The sequence below is a fragment of the Carcharodon carcharias genome, chromosome 4, assembly GCF_017639515.1.
Source record: "Carcharodon carcharias isolate sCarCar2 chromosome 4, sCarCar2.pri, whole genome shotgun sequence".
NCBI lineage: Eukaryota > Metazoa > Chordata > Chondrichthyes > Lamniformes > Lamnidae > Carcharodon > Carcharodon carcharias.
In genome coordinates, this window is record NC_054470.1 from 40,659,499 (window position 1) to 40,671,549 (window position 12,051).

The following is a 12,051-nucleotide window of genomic DNA, read 5'->3' on the forward strand; positions in this document are numbered from 1 at the left end:
TTCAACTTGGCCTGTATGCTTCTGGATAACCAGAGGGCTCAAGATTTCATAGTACCACCCTTTTTTCTTTGTGGGACATGTCTACACTCTGCCTGTAGAATCTCACCTTTGAATGCCTCCCACTGATTTAACATAGTTTTTCCTTCTAATAGCTGTATCCAGTCCACTTTTTATTCAATGAAGGGATGTGGACTTCACTGGCTAGGCCAGCATTTATTGCCCATCCATAATTGCCCTTGAACAGGTGATGGTGAGCTGCCTTCTTGAACTGCTTCAGCCCATGTGATGTAAATACACCCACAGAGCTATTAGGGAGGCAGTTCCAGAATTTTGACCCAGTGATAGTGAAGGAACAGTGATATATTTCCAAGTCAGGATGGTGAGTGGCTTGGAGGGGATCTTCCAGGTGGTGGTGTTCCCATGAAACTGCTGCCCTTGTCCTTCTAGATGGTAGTCATGGTGGACATGGAAGGTGCTGTCGAAGGAGCCTTGGTGAGTTCCTGCATTGCACCTTATAGATGGTACACACTGCTACTGTGTATCAGCAGTGGAGGGAGTGAATGTTTGTGGATGGGGTGGGGCTGCTTTGACCTGGATGGTGTCGAGCTTCTTGAAAGTTGTTGGAGCTACACTCACCTAGGCAAGTGGAGAGTATTTCATCACACTCCTGACTTGTGCCTTGTAGATGGTGGACAGGCTTTGGGGAGTCAGGAGCTGAGTTAGAACCATAGAAAAGTTACAGCACAGAAGGAGGCCATTCAGCCCATCTTGTCCATGCCAGCCCAAGGACACCCAGGTGCCCTTTCTAATCCCACCTTCCTGCACCCGGCCCATAGCCCTGCATCTTACAGCACTTTAGGTGCAGATCCAGGTACTTTTTTAAAAGAGTTTAGAGTTTCTGCCTCTACCACCAACTTGGGCAGTGAATTCCATACACCCACTACCCTCTGCATAAAAACGTTCTTCCTCATGTCCTCCCTACACCTTCTGCCACTTGAAGCTATATTCCCTGGTTCTAGAATTCTCCACCAAGGGAAACAATTTTATCCTGTCCACTCTATCTATTACCCTCATAATTTTGTACACATCAATCAAGTCACCTCTCAGCCTTCTTTGTTCTAAGGAAAATAACACCAACCTATCCAATCTCTCCTCATAGCTACACTTTTCTAACCCTGGCAATATTCTTGTAAACCTCCTCTGCACTCTCTCCAGAGCTATTACGTCCTTCCTGTAATGTGGTGACCAGAACTGCACACAATACTCCAGTTGTGGCCTCACCAGTGTTTTATACAATTCCAACATTATATCCTTACTTTTATATTCTATACCTCTGCCAATGAAGGAGAGCATTCCATATGCCTTCTTTACAACCTTGTCTACTTGAACTGCTGCCTTCAGGGACCTGTATACTTGTACACCAAGATATCTCACATCATCTACCCCTCTTCGTATATTCCCATTTATTGTGTAATCCCTGTAACTGTTTGACCTCCCTAAATGTATGATCTCACACTTCTCTGTTAAGATCCATCTGCCACTTTACCGCCCACTCTGCCAACCCATCTATATCATTTTGGAGATTATGGCTATCCACTACTCGGCCAATCTTTGTGTCATCTGCAAATTTCCCAATCATGCCCCCCACGTTCACGTCCAAATCATTAATATATAACACAAACAGCAAGGGTCCCAACACCAAGCCCTGTGGAACACCACTTAAGACAACTTTCCATTCACAAGGGCATCCATCAATGATTACCAAAACAAAAACAGAATTACCTGGAAAAACTCAGCAGGTCTGGCAGCATCGGCAGAGAAGAAAAGAGTTAACATTTCGAGTCCTCATGACCTTTCAACAGAACTGATTTTTGATGATTACCCTTTGTTTCCTGTTATAAAGCCAACCTTTTATCCAGTTTGCCATGTTACCCTGGCTCCCATGGGCTTTTACTTTCCTGACCAACCTGCCATTTGGGACCTTGTCAAATGCCTTGCTAAAATCCATGTTCACAACATCCACTGCACTACCTTCATCAACCCTTCTTGTCACTTCCTCAAAGAATTCAATCAAATTTGTGAGGCAAGGCCTTCCTTTAACAAATCTATGCTGACCATCCCTGACTAGTCTATGCCTTTCCACGTGACAGTTAATCCTGTCTCAGGATTGATTCTACTGATTTGCTCACCACCGATGTAAGACTAATTAGCCTATAATTGTTTGGCATTTCCTTTGGTCCCTTTTTAAACAATGGAACTACATTTGCATTTCTCCAGTCCTCTGGTACCTCCCCTGTATCTAGTGAACATTGGAAAATCATCCTCCAAGCATCTGCTATCTCCTCCCTGACTTCCTTCAGCAGCCTCGGAAATAATTCATCTGGCCCTGGTGACTTATCAACTTTCAAGGATTTCAACCCTTCGAGTACTTCCTCTCTCTTTATGACTAAGCCATCCAATATCTTGCAGTGTACCTCCTGGACTACTATATCTACATCTTCCCTTTCCTCTGTAAACACAGAGACAAAATATTCACTCAAACCCTTCCCACAGCCTCTGCATCTACACACAAGTTTCTATCTTCATCTCTGATAGGTCCCACTTTTTCCTTAACTAACCTTTTAGCATTAATGTATTGGTAAAACATCTTTGAGTTATCTTTAACTTTACTTGCTAATCTTTTTTCATGCCCTCTCTTTGATTTCCTTATTTCCTTTTTTACTTCATCCCTGCACTTCCTATAGTCGCCTAGGCTGTCTGCAGTACTTAGTTCTTTGTGCCTATTGTACGCTTTCATTTTCTGTTTTATCTTCCCCTGTATTCCTCTAGACAACCAGGGGGGTCTAGATTTGGCAGTACCACTCTTATTTTTGTAAGGGACATGTCTACTTTGTACAATTAGGATCTTGCTTTTTAGTGCTTCCCAAAGGTTTTCCACTGTTTTATCCTCCAGCAGTGCTGTCCAGTCTACCTCAGCCAAGTCCCTTCTCATTTCTGCAAAATTTGCCTTCTCCCAGTTCAAGACTTTACTCCTGCCTTATCTCTGTCCTTTTCCACGGTAAAGCTAAATCTAACTGAATTGTGATCACTGTCCCCGATATGGTCGCCAATTATCACTTCACTCACTTGCCCTTCTTCGTTCCCCAAGACTAGGTCTAGAATTGCACCTCCCCTCGTTGGATTTGTCACTAATTGGTTAAAAAAATTTCCTGAACACCACTGCATGAATTTTTCTCCCTCAGTGCCCCTTATATTGTTTGAATCCCAGTTGATAACAGGATAATTAAAGTCTCCTACTATTGTTCCCCTCTTGTTCTTACAAACAGAAATTTGCCCACATATTTGTTCTTTTTCCCTTTCATTATTTGAAGGTCTGTAGTATACTCCCAGTGGTGTAACTGCCCGTTTTTTTTATTTCTAAGCTCAATCCATACAGCCTTGTTTGTTGACCCATTTAGTATATCATTTCTTCTCACAGCTGGAATTGATTCTTTAACCATTAGTGCTACCCCCCTCTTTTTTTATCTCCTACTCTATTGTGTCTGAAGACTCTATAACTAGGGATATTTAGCTGCCAGTTTTGTCCCTCCTTTAGCTAGGTTTCGGTGATAGCAATGACATCCTGCTGCCATGTGTCTACCTGTGCCCTTGATTGCTGCAGGATTCCTAGCCTCTAGCTGCTTCTGTAGCCACAGTATTTATATGGCTAGTCCAGTTCAGTTTCTGGTCAATGGTAACCCCAGGATGTTGCTAGTGAGAGATTCAGCAATGGTAATGCTATTAAATGTAAAGAGATGATGGTTAGATTCTCTCTTGTTGGAGATGGTTATTACCCGGCACTTGTGTGGCGTGAAGCTGCCGTTCTTGCCAATTCACCTCTCAGCTCTATAAAATTTGTCTTCCCCAACTTAGAACTTTACCCCTGTTCTATCTTGGTCCTTTTCCATAATGATGCTAAATCTAACTATATTAAGGTCACTATCTCCAAAATGGTCCCCAAGTGCTATTTCATCCACTTGCCCAGCTTCATTTAATAAAACTAAATCTAGAATTGCGTCCCTTCTTGCTGGGCTTGTTATGTACTGACTAAAAAGTTCTCTTGAATGCATTTCAAGAATTTTGCACCCTCTGTGCCCTTCACATTGTTTGCATCTCAATTGATATTAGGGTAGTTGAAGTCCCCAGCGATTGCTGCCCTATTGTTTTTGCATTCAGAAATCTGTGTACATATTCACTCTTCCAACTCCCTTGCACTATTTGGGGGTCTATAGTACACTCCTAGCAGTGTGGCTGCCCTTTTTTATTTCTGAGCCCAACCCATATGGCCTCATCTGATGCTTCATTTAGTATATCATCCCTCCTCACAGCTGTAATTGATCCTTTAACCAATAATTCTACACCCCCATGTTTTTATCCCCCTCCCTATCCTGCCTGAAAACTCTATATCCAGGGACATTGAGCTGCCATTTTTGTCCCTCCTTAAGCCAAGTTTCTGTTATAGCGATGATATCGTGCTGCCATGTGTTTATCTGTGCCCTCAGTTCATTGGCTTTATTTACTGTGCTCCTTGAATTTACATCTATAACTTTTAACACTGCCATATTCCCTGTGCTGTACACTTTTTAACTAATGCTGCTTCTGTCTTTCAAAGTCAGACACTAATTCTCCATTTCCTGCTCTGCATTTGCCAATCTAGTTTTAAACAAGCACCCCACCCCCTGCAAACAGCACTAGCAAATCTCCCTACAAGGATATTCATCCCAGTCCTGTTCAGGTGTAGACCATCCAGCTTGTACAGGTCCCACCTTCCTCAGAAATCTGATGCCCTCTCTCCTTCAGCAGCTTTCCAGTCATGTGTTTAATCGCTCAATTCTCCTATTTCTATACTCGCACGTGGGACTGGGAGTAATCCTGAGATTAGTGCTTTAGAGGTCCTGCTTTTCAATCTCCTTCCTAGCTCCATAAAGTTTACTTTCAGGCCCTCATCCCCTTTCCTACCCATGTCATTGGTACCAACATGGACCATGACCCCCCCCCCCCCCCCCGTCTGAATAATGTCTTGCTGCTCCATGACACCCTTGACCCTGGCACCAGAGAGGCAACATACCATCCTGGAGTCATGTCTAAGGCCACAGAAACCCTTGTCTATTCTCTTAACTAATGATTCCCCTATTACTATAACTCTTCTTTCTCCCCTCCTGTACAGCAGAGCTGCCTGTGGTGCCACATGTTTGGCTCTTGCTGCACTCCTCCGAGGAACCAATACCCTCACCAGAATCCAAAATGAAAAACCGATCAGTAAGCGCGACCCCAGGGGACTCCTGCACTACCTGCCTAATTCTCTTGGGCTGCCTGGTGATCAAAAGTGAATATTCTTCCACAGCTGAGACTGTTCAGCAGAAACTCCATTGACATACTTGGAGTTGGGCCTCTGAAGTATTTCTGCCAACTCAACGCAACAGCATGAAGGTACCACCAAATACTCCAGAAATTTCACCACTCGGACATTTGATGGGGCTGCAGAACAATTGGGCAAGTTAGAGAATCCCCTTGCAAAAGGTAGCCACGGTGCAGTCACGGGTGGACACACTCACAGCCCCTTAAAATGTCTTTATTAAGGTTTGGACCAGTGTCCCTCACGGCTCAAGCTAACGCGCAGCTTTGCAGTGTGAGTTAGGAGAATGCCTGCACCTGAGCTGAAAGCACAGCATGCAATCCAGTGGCCGAAGCTGCCATCAATCGGTCAAGTGGAGGAGGTGGGGTTTCAGACAGCCATGAAGCCATCCAAGTGATGGCCAGCACTCCCTGGCATGCATTAAGGGGCCTTGAGACTTGGCCAAAAAAGGTCCTTAGGACTCATATATGCTAACCCATGTGTCTCTCTCTTTGATCCTGCAGGAGGAGAACATCAGGATCATGGAGCTTGGTGATCTAATGGTGTGCCTCATGGCTTACAGGGAGCAGAAGGAGAAGAGTGTGATGAAAGCACCCGACTTGCGAATGGGAGAAACACTGCCCTCAGGATGAAGGTGCAGCAGGGCCTCTTGCGCATGCAGCTGAAGATCCACAGAAAGCTGTTGTTCGTCGGCACCTCGCTAGACCCAGGGTCTATAGATGGCACTCGTCAATCCTGCAGATGACTAAGGACCAGTCTGCAGCCTCAGAATGCGGCAGAGACGGTACAATGAGGCTTAAGCCACAACCCTGGACTTTGTTGGAACAAATGATAGGCATTTTGAAAATGAGGTTGCAGTGCCTCAACAGGTTGTCGAAGACTGTGCATGACTTGGAAACTGGTCGGTCACATATGCTGCCTGTTGCAGGATTTGGCACCATGGGGACATGGAGGGCATCCATTGCCAGTGGCCATGAAAGTGACTGCGGTGCTCAGTTTTTACACCAGTTGCTCCTTCCAGGATTCTACAGATGACCTGTGCAGGATCTCGCAAGCTTCCACTTACAAGCGAACCCAGGAGGTCATGGATGCCATCTTCGCAAAGGCACAGATATTTGTGCATTTCGACCAGGATCAGGCAAGCCAGGAAGCAAGAGCACTGGGATTTGCACAGGTTTCTGGTTTTCCACAGGTGCAATCAACCACACTCATGTGGTGCTTTGATCTCCTTGGCAACAAGCAGTCAACAACGTCAACTGCAAAGGACTTCGCCTCGCTGAATGTTCAGCTGGTGTGCGACTGCCACAAACACATCCTACAGGTCTGTGCACAATTCCCAGGGAGTGTCCACGGCTCCTAAATCCTTAGCAGGTCTCAGGTCCCTGACATCTTCAAGGGCCCACAGAGACTGCAGGGTTGCCTGCTTGGGGACAAGGACTCCCACAGAGGTTGTTGTTGATTAATTCCATGTGGCAGCCTCAGAATGCAGCAGAGACGGTACAATGAGGCTTAAGCCACAACCCTGGACTTTGGTGGAACAAATGATAGGCATTTTGAAAATGAAGTTGCAGTGCCTCAACAGGTTTGGTGGTGCACTGCAATACAGTCCCCAATGTGTGTCATGCATCATCGTCGCTTGCTGCGTACTACACACCCTGGAGTTGGAATGTGGGGAGGACCTGGCTGAAGAGAAGATAGAGCTGCACATCACCTCTGAGGAGGATGTTGAAGGGGATGAGGGTGACGAGGTCCATGAAGGCGAGGATGCCAGCGATGAGGCCATCACACTGGCCAGACAAGGCAGGTGCACTGTGAGGCCACAATAGCTGCAGGATTTGTGGAGGGTGCTGATGAGATGCAGTGAGGACAGTCCTGACATCCTTACCTTGCATCTGTGAATGTTTGACTCCCTCCTGTGTGGCTGATGGCAGCACACATACCCTCAGTGCTCAGGCTCATATCATCGGGACACAGCAGAGGCCATAATTATTGCAAGATTCCAGGAGAATGATGATGACGACACGCCGTGAGGACACTCCATAGATCTTCACCTTGCCTCTGTGAACTTCTGATTCTGTCTGGCTGTGGGCAGTTTGCTTGTGTTCTGTGATCAGGACCATATCGTGGCAACGCAGCTGTGAAACTTTAAATGCACCTGATCAGAACCATACTGTCAACAGACAAAGATGTTGAGATGGGGGTCAAGTCCCATCTCAAAGATACTGAGAGCACAGGGAATGATGGAACTCTGGTGTTTGCCCATGTCGTTCTGGCAGTAATGATGAACACCATCAAGATGCAGGCATCACTGTGTCCAGTGAGTGTGAAGCCTGACCTTTGCTCTGAAGGTTACACAGTGCTCAGGGAAGAGGCCCTGGACTGAGACAATTACTTTTATCTTGTGCAGGATTTAAGGTTTCAATTCTGAATTACACAAACGCTGCTCCTCATAACAAGGAGCCATAGACAAGGACCGATTCTTGGGAGTTTATTTACGATAGTGAACATTATGGACAGGTGATTAACACCTGAGCCCATGCAATGCAACACTCGAAAGAGTTACATTTTAACCTTCCTAATCCTGCCAATACATCTTGGTACCCCACTTACATCCACAGTGGAGGTTGAGGCAGCTTGCTGACTGCTATGCCCTGTTGTCTGTGATGGCTTTGGCCAGCGTTCTTTGGAGGGCTGAGACCTAGAAGGCTTCAGCTGTTTTGGGTATCCTGCTGTGAGCCAAGTACACCCTCAGCCTGTGGAACTGGAGGATGGGGTCAGAGGAAGAGGGGATTTTGATTGGCCAGACATTCCCCGAGTCACCTGGGTGGATGGCCCTGGGGTGTTAAGCTGCTTGGTCCTCCTCCCTATGAATGCCCTATGGCCTCTGGCTAACTCCTTGAGGAGAAGGGGAAACTGGAGTGACACCAAGATGCTTGGCATCCATCTTGCATTGACACTGTTGGAGGCCAGCTATGGCGTCAGCGATGGAGCTCAGCCCACGCATGTCCTGGACCAAGATCTCTATAGTGGCCACCATCCTGCCAGTGTTGACCTCAATGCATTGGCATGCCAGCGCTATCACCTCAGACAGAAGGTGGATGGACTCCTCCATTAACCCTTTCAATCTAAGGAATGCACCAGACAACCCTTCCTGCTGTTCCCATGATTGTCTTTGCAGCTCCAGCAACTGATTGAGGACTGAGTCCAGAGGCTCATCATCTGACTCACTCAGCAGACTCCGTGCATCCAGGAGTCCTCCGAGTGCTGGCAACCTCTGATGTGCCTGCCTCTGTCAGCTGTGGAACAGACTGAATGCTGTTCTCCCAAGATTGTGATCCCATCTACATCTAGATGCTCTACATCTAGACCCCACTGAGGCATGTGTTACCACGCTAGTGGAGGATGTGGGTGAGTGCTGTAACAGGCCGTCAACGGTGCTGCCCTCAGGATCCTCATCTAGGTGCTCTTGGTACTGGAATCGGAGTCAGGGTTGCATAAGGGCAACGTGACAGATGTGCCTAGGAAAGAAAATGGAGGTTATTGGTGCTTGGCAGCTACATTACACACCGAACAGTGGACTCAGAGTAGCGTTGTCAGAGGGATGATGTGGTACAGGATCCTCATGTGGATGCTTGCCACCAGCCTCACCATCACTGCAGGAACGGTCCACGTCCTCTCCAGCCAGCTCCAATGCTTGACTCTCGAGTGGAATGAGGACATTAATGTCTGGCACTCCATCCCCGCTCTGGGATTTCTCCTGTTGAATGTGCTTGATCTTGTCCTGCATAAAGACTGACGGAGACAGTATGATCAGGGCGCATGCCAGGCAAAATTAGAAAGATGCCAGGCGTCTGTGTGCTGAGTGCAGCCATGGGCAGGATGAGACAATCTCCAGGGGAGCTGAGGCCAGATGGAGATGTGAGGGCATGAGTGATTATGTCCTTTGAGCTGGTAGTAAGCGAGATGCCAGTGATGGGCTTGAGTGTGTGAATTGTGAATAATGAGATGTTTGACTTACCCGGGCGGCAAAGATTAGATCATTCATCCTTTTTCTGCATTGGATGGCTGACCTCGTGTGCAGCATTGGTACTGACTACCTCTGCCACTGCCTCCCATGCCGAGTGGTGAAACTGATGGGCATCCTGCAGCCAAAGTGGGGTTAGAGGACATCATGGTGGGCCTCCATGACATCCAAGAAGCAACGCAGGGATGCATCACTGAATTTGAGAGCTGCACTCTTCTTGGCTTTTGGGGCCATGTTTTCACTGGACCAGTCTTGGACTGCAAGCATTGAGAACTGTGTGCACGGATGATGTTTAAATATGGCACCCAGAATTAGGAAGCAGCGAGGTAACAACGTGGTGGGCAAATCAGAGATTGGCCACCAGCGATCCACCGTGTTTTCCATGACTGCATAATTTGAGGCAGGAAGGGGATGATACAGCACAAAAATCCACCATTGCAGGCTGGATTCACTCTCGCTACTGCACTTTGTGCAAATCTGGGATGATTCTGTCGTGTGTATTGTGAAAAATGAATGATTTTATAAATATTTTTGGGGGAATATTGTGTTTTTTGAAAAGGCTGTGTGTATGATTTAACTAAGTTGGGCAGAGATTTATAGGAGTTAGGTTGTCTGGGTAGGTTGAAACATGAAAAGGATAGGTGTTAGGTTTGAGATACAAGTAAATAGGTTAGATTTAACATTTGCATTTTTAGGTATGTTGAAAGTTTGTTTGATATTCAAAGGGGAGTCAGATGTAACATCTGACCTGCATCTTGCAGGAAATGGGGATATTATATCTTATTGTCCCAAAAGCAAAGACAGATGGAAATATGAATGATCTTATATTTAGATGAGTTTGAGTTTCAAAGAGGTGTGAGAACAATGGAACCTGAAAGGGGTAAAAATGATATTTTAAAGTTACTGTGGAGAGCTTAGAGGAGCTATAGCTGGAACTGCTGTTTTGAGCTGTGAGATGAGCAGCTGGACCTGTTTAAGCTGGGAGCTGTTAGATCTGGGCTGGGAGGAGATGCAGTTTGAATCAACCATCCAGTCAAGCCAGAAAAGTCTTGGGCTACAAAAAGCAGTTTTATTCTGAAGTTTAGTTTTCCACAGCAGAATGGAAGTGAGTTACAGGTCATGTGCTATGCCTCTATTAAAGCTACAGCAGTTTGCCTTGGATGATTTATTATTTATAGACTTGATTTACAGACAGGTTTCTCATAAGAAACAATGAACTTTATTTACAGGGCTTCAGCACGAGTTACATGCTTCTATCAAGATCCACAAATAGACACAAACTCCTCCTGCCCCCTCCCCCACTCTAAGGTTCCCCATGCTTAGGGCTGATTCGTTCATATGGTTACATGATACTACACAGTACAATAAAAGTTAAAGCTACAATCACTACATTCCTTAAAGCTACAGTTACTACAGTGGATTTCTTATAGTTAAACATCTATAAGGGAAGGTAGCCTGGAGGGTGTTTACTTGTGGGTCTGACCAAGTGGAGAGTCTTTTGGGGGGGAATGTTTGCAAGATTAACCTTAATTGTGCAACTGTAATCTTGTGCTGAAGTTTTCTTTTATTCTTGTTAATAAAACTTTTACTGTTAAATTTTTAAAATCCCAATAGGTGTTATTGTACACCTTACTACTGAGATCGGTGTATCTCCTCGTTTTCAGAATACAAAGATGTATGGCCTGTAAACCAAGATTCCCTCTGGGATTTGTTTTGTGCAGCAATTAAGATTAGCTGTGGTCATAACAGTGTGAAAACGTGCTTCATGACTTCACTCTAATTTTAATATTATGCCCCCTCATTCCGGATTTCCCCACAAGAGGAAATATATTTGAAATCATTCATTCTTAGGATGTGGCTATTATTGGCAAGGCCAGCATATTCCCCATTCTTAGTTGCTCTGAGGTGGTGGTAGTGGCAGAGTGACCAACTGTCCTATATTTTAAAGGATTGTCCCTTATTTTGACTTTGTCTTTTTTTCCTTAAGGGACACCTTTTAGTCCTGTATTTCTGGGACAGCCTGTGGGAGACAGAACCTGGGAGTCTTGGTTGAGTGATTTGAGTGGGATTGCAAGTCTGTGAGTCAATTAGCAGAGCAATGACGACATTTCAACTCTACAAAATAAGCTGTAAGTTTTTTTGGTTGCTTTAATCACATTCCTCTTATTATCACTAGAACCCTATCTTATGTTCACCAGCACGCAGACCCCTTATCCCCTCCCAGACCTACAGTCCAAGTGTCTTGTTTTCTTTCGTAAGAGTTGGTCATCCTGATTGGTGGTGGGCCCTTTTTAGCAGTTTGACGCAACTGAGTGGTTTACTAGGCCATTTCAGAGTGCAGTTAGAAGGCAACCACCTTAATGTAGAACTGGAGTCACGTATAGATCAAATCAGGTGAGGGTTACTGGATTCCTTCCTTAAAGTCAACAATTTGGACTTTTGCAATAATCCAACAGTTTTATTTGGAGATTTTCAAAATTGAATTCAAATTCAAAAACTACAACAGTGGGATTTTAATTCACTTTTCTAATTTATTAGAAGTTCTGATGATGAGTCATATGGATCGAAACGTTAATTCTGTTGTCTTCCTCTCCACAGATGCTGCCGGACCTGCTGAGTTTTTCGAGCAATT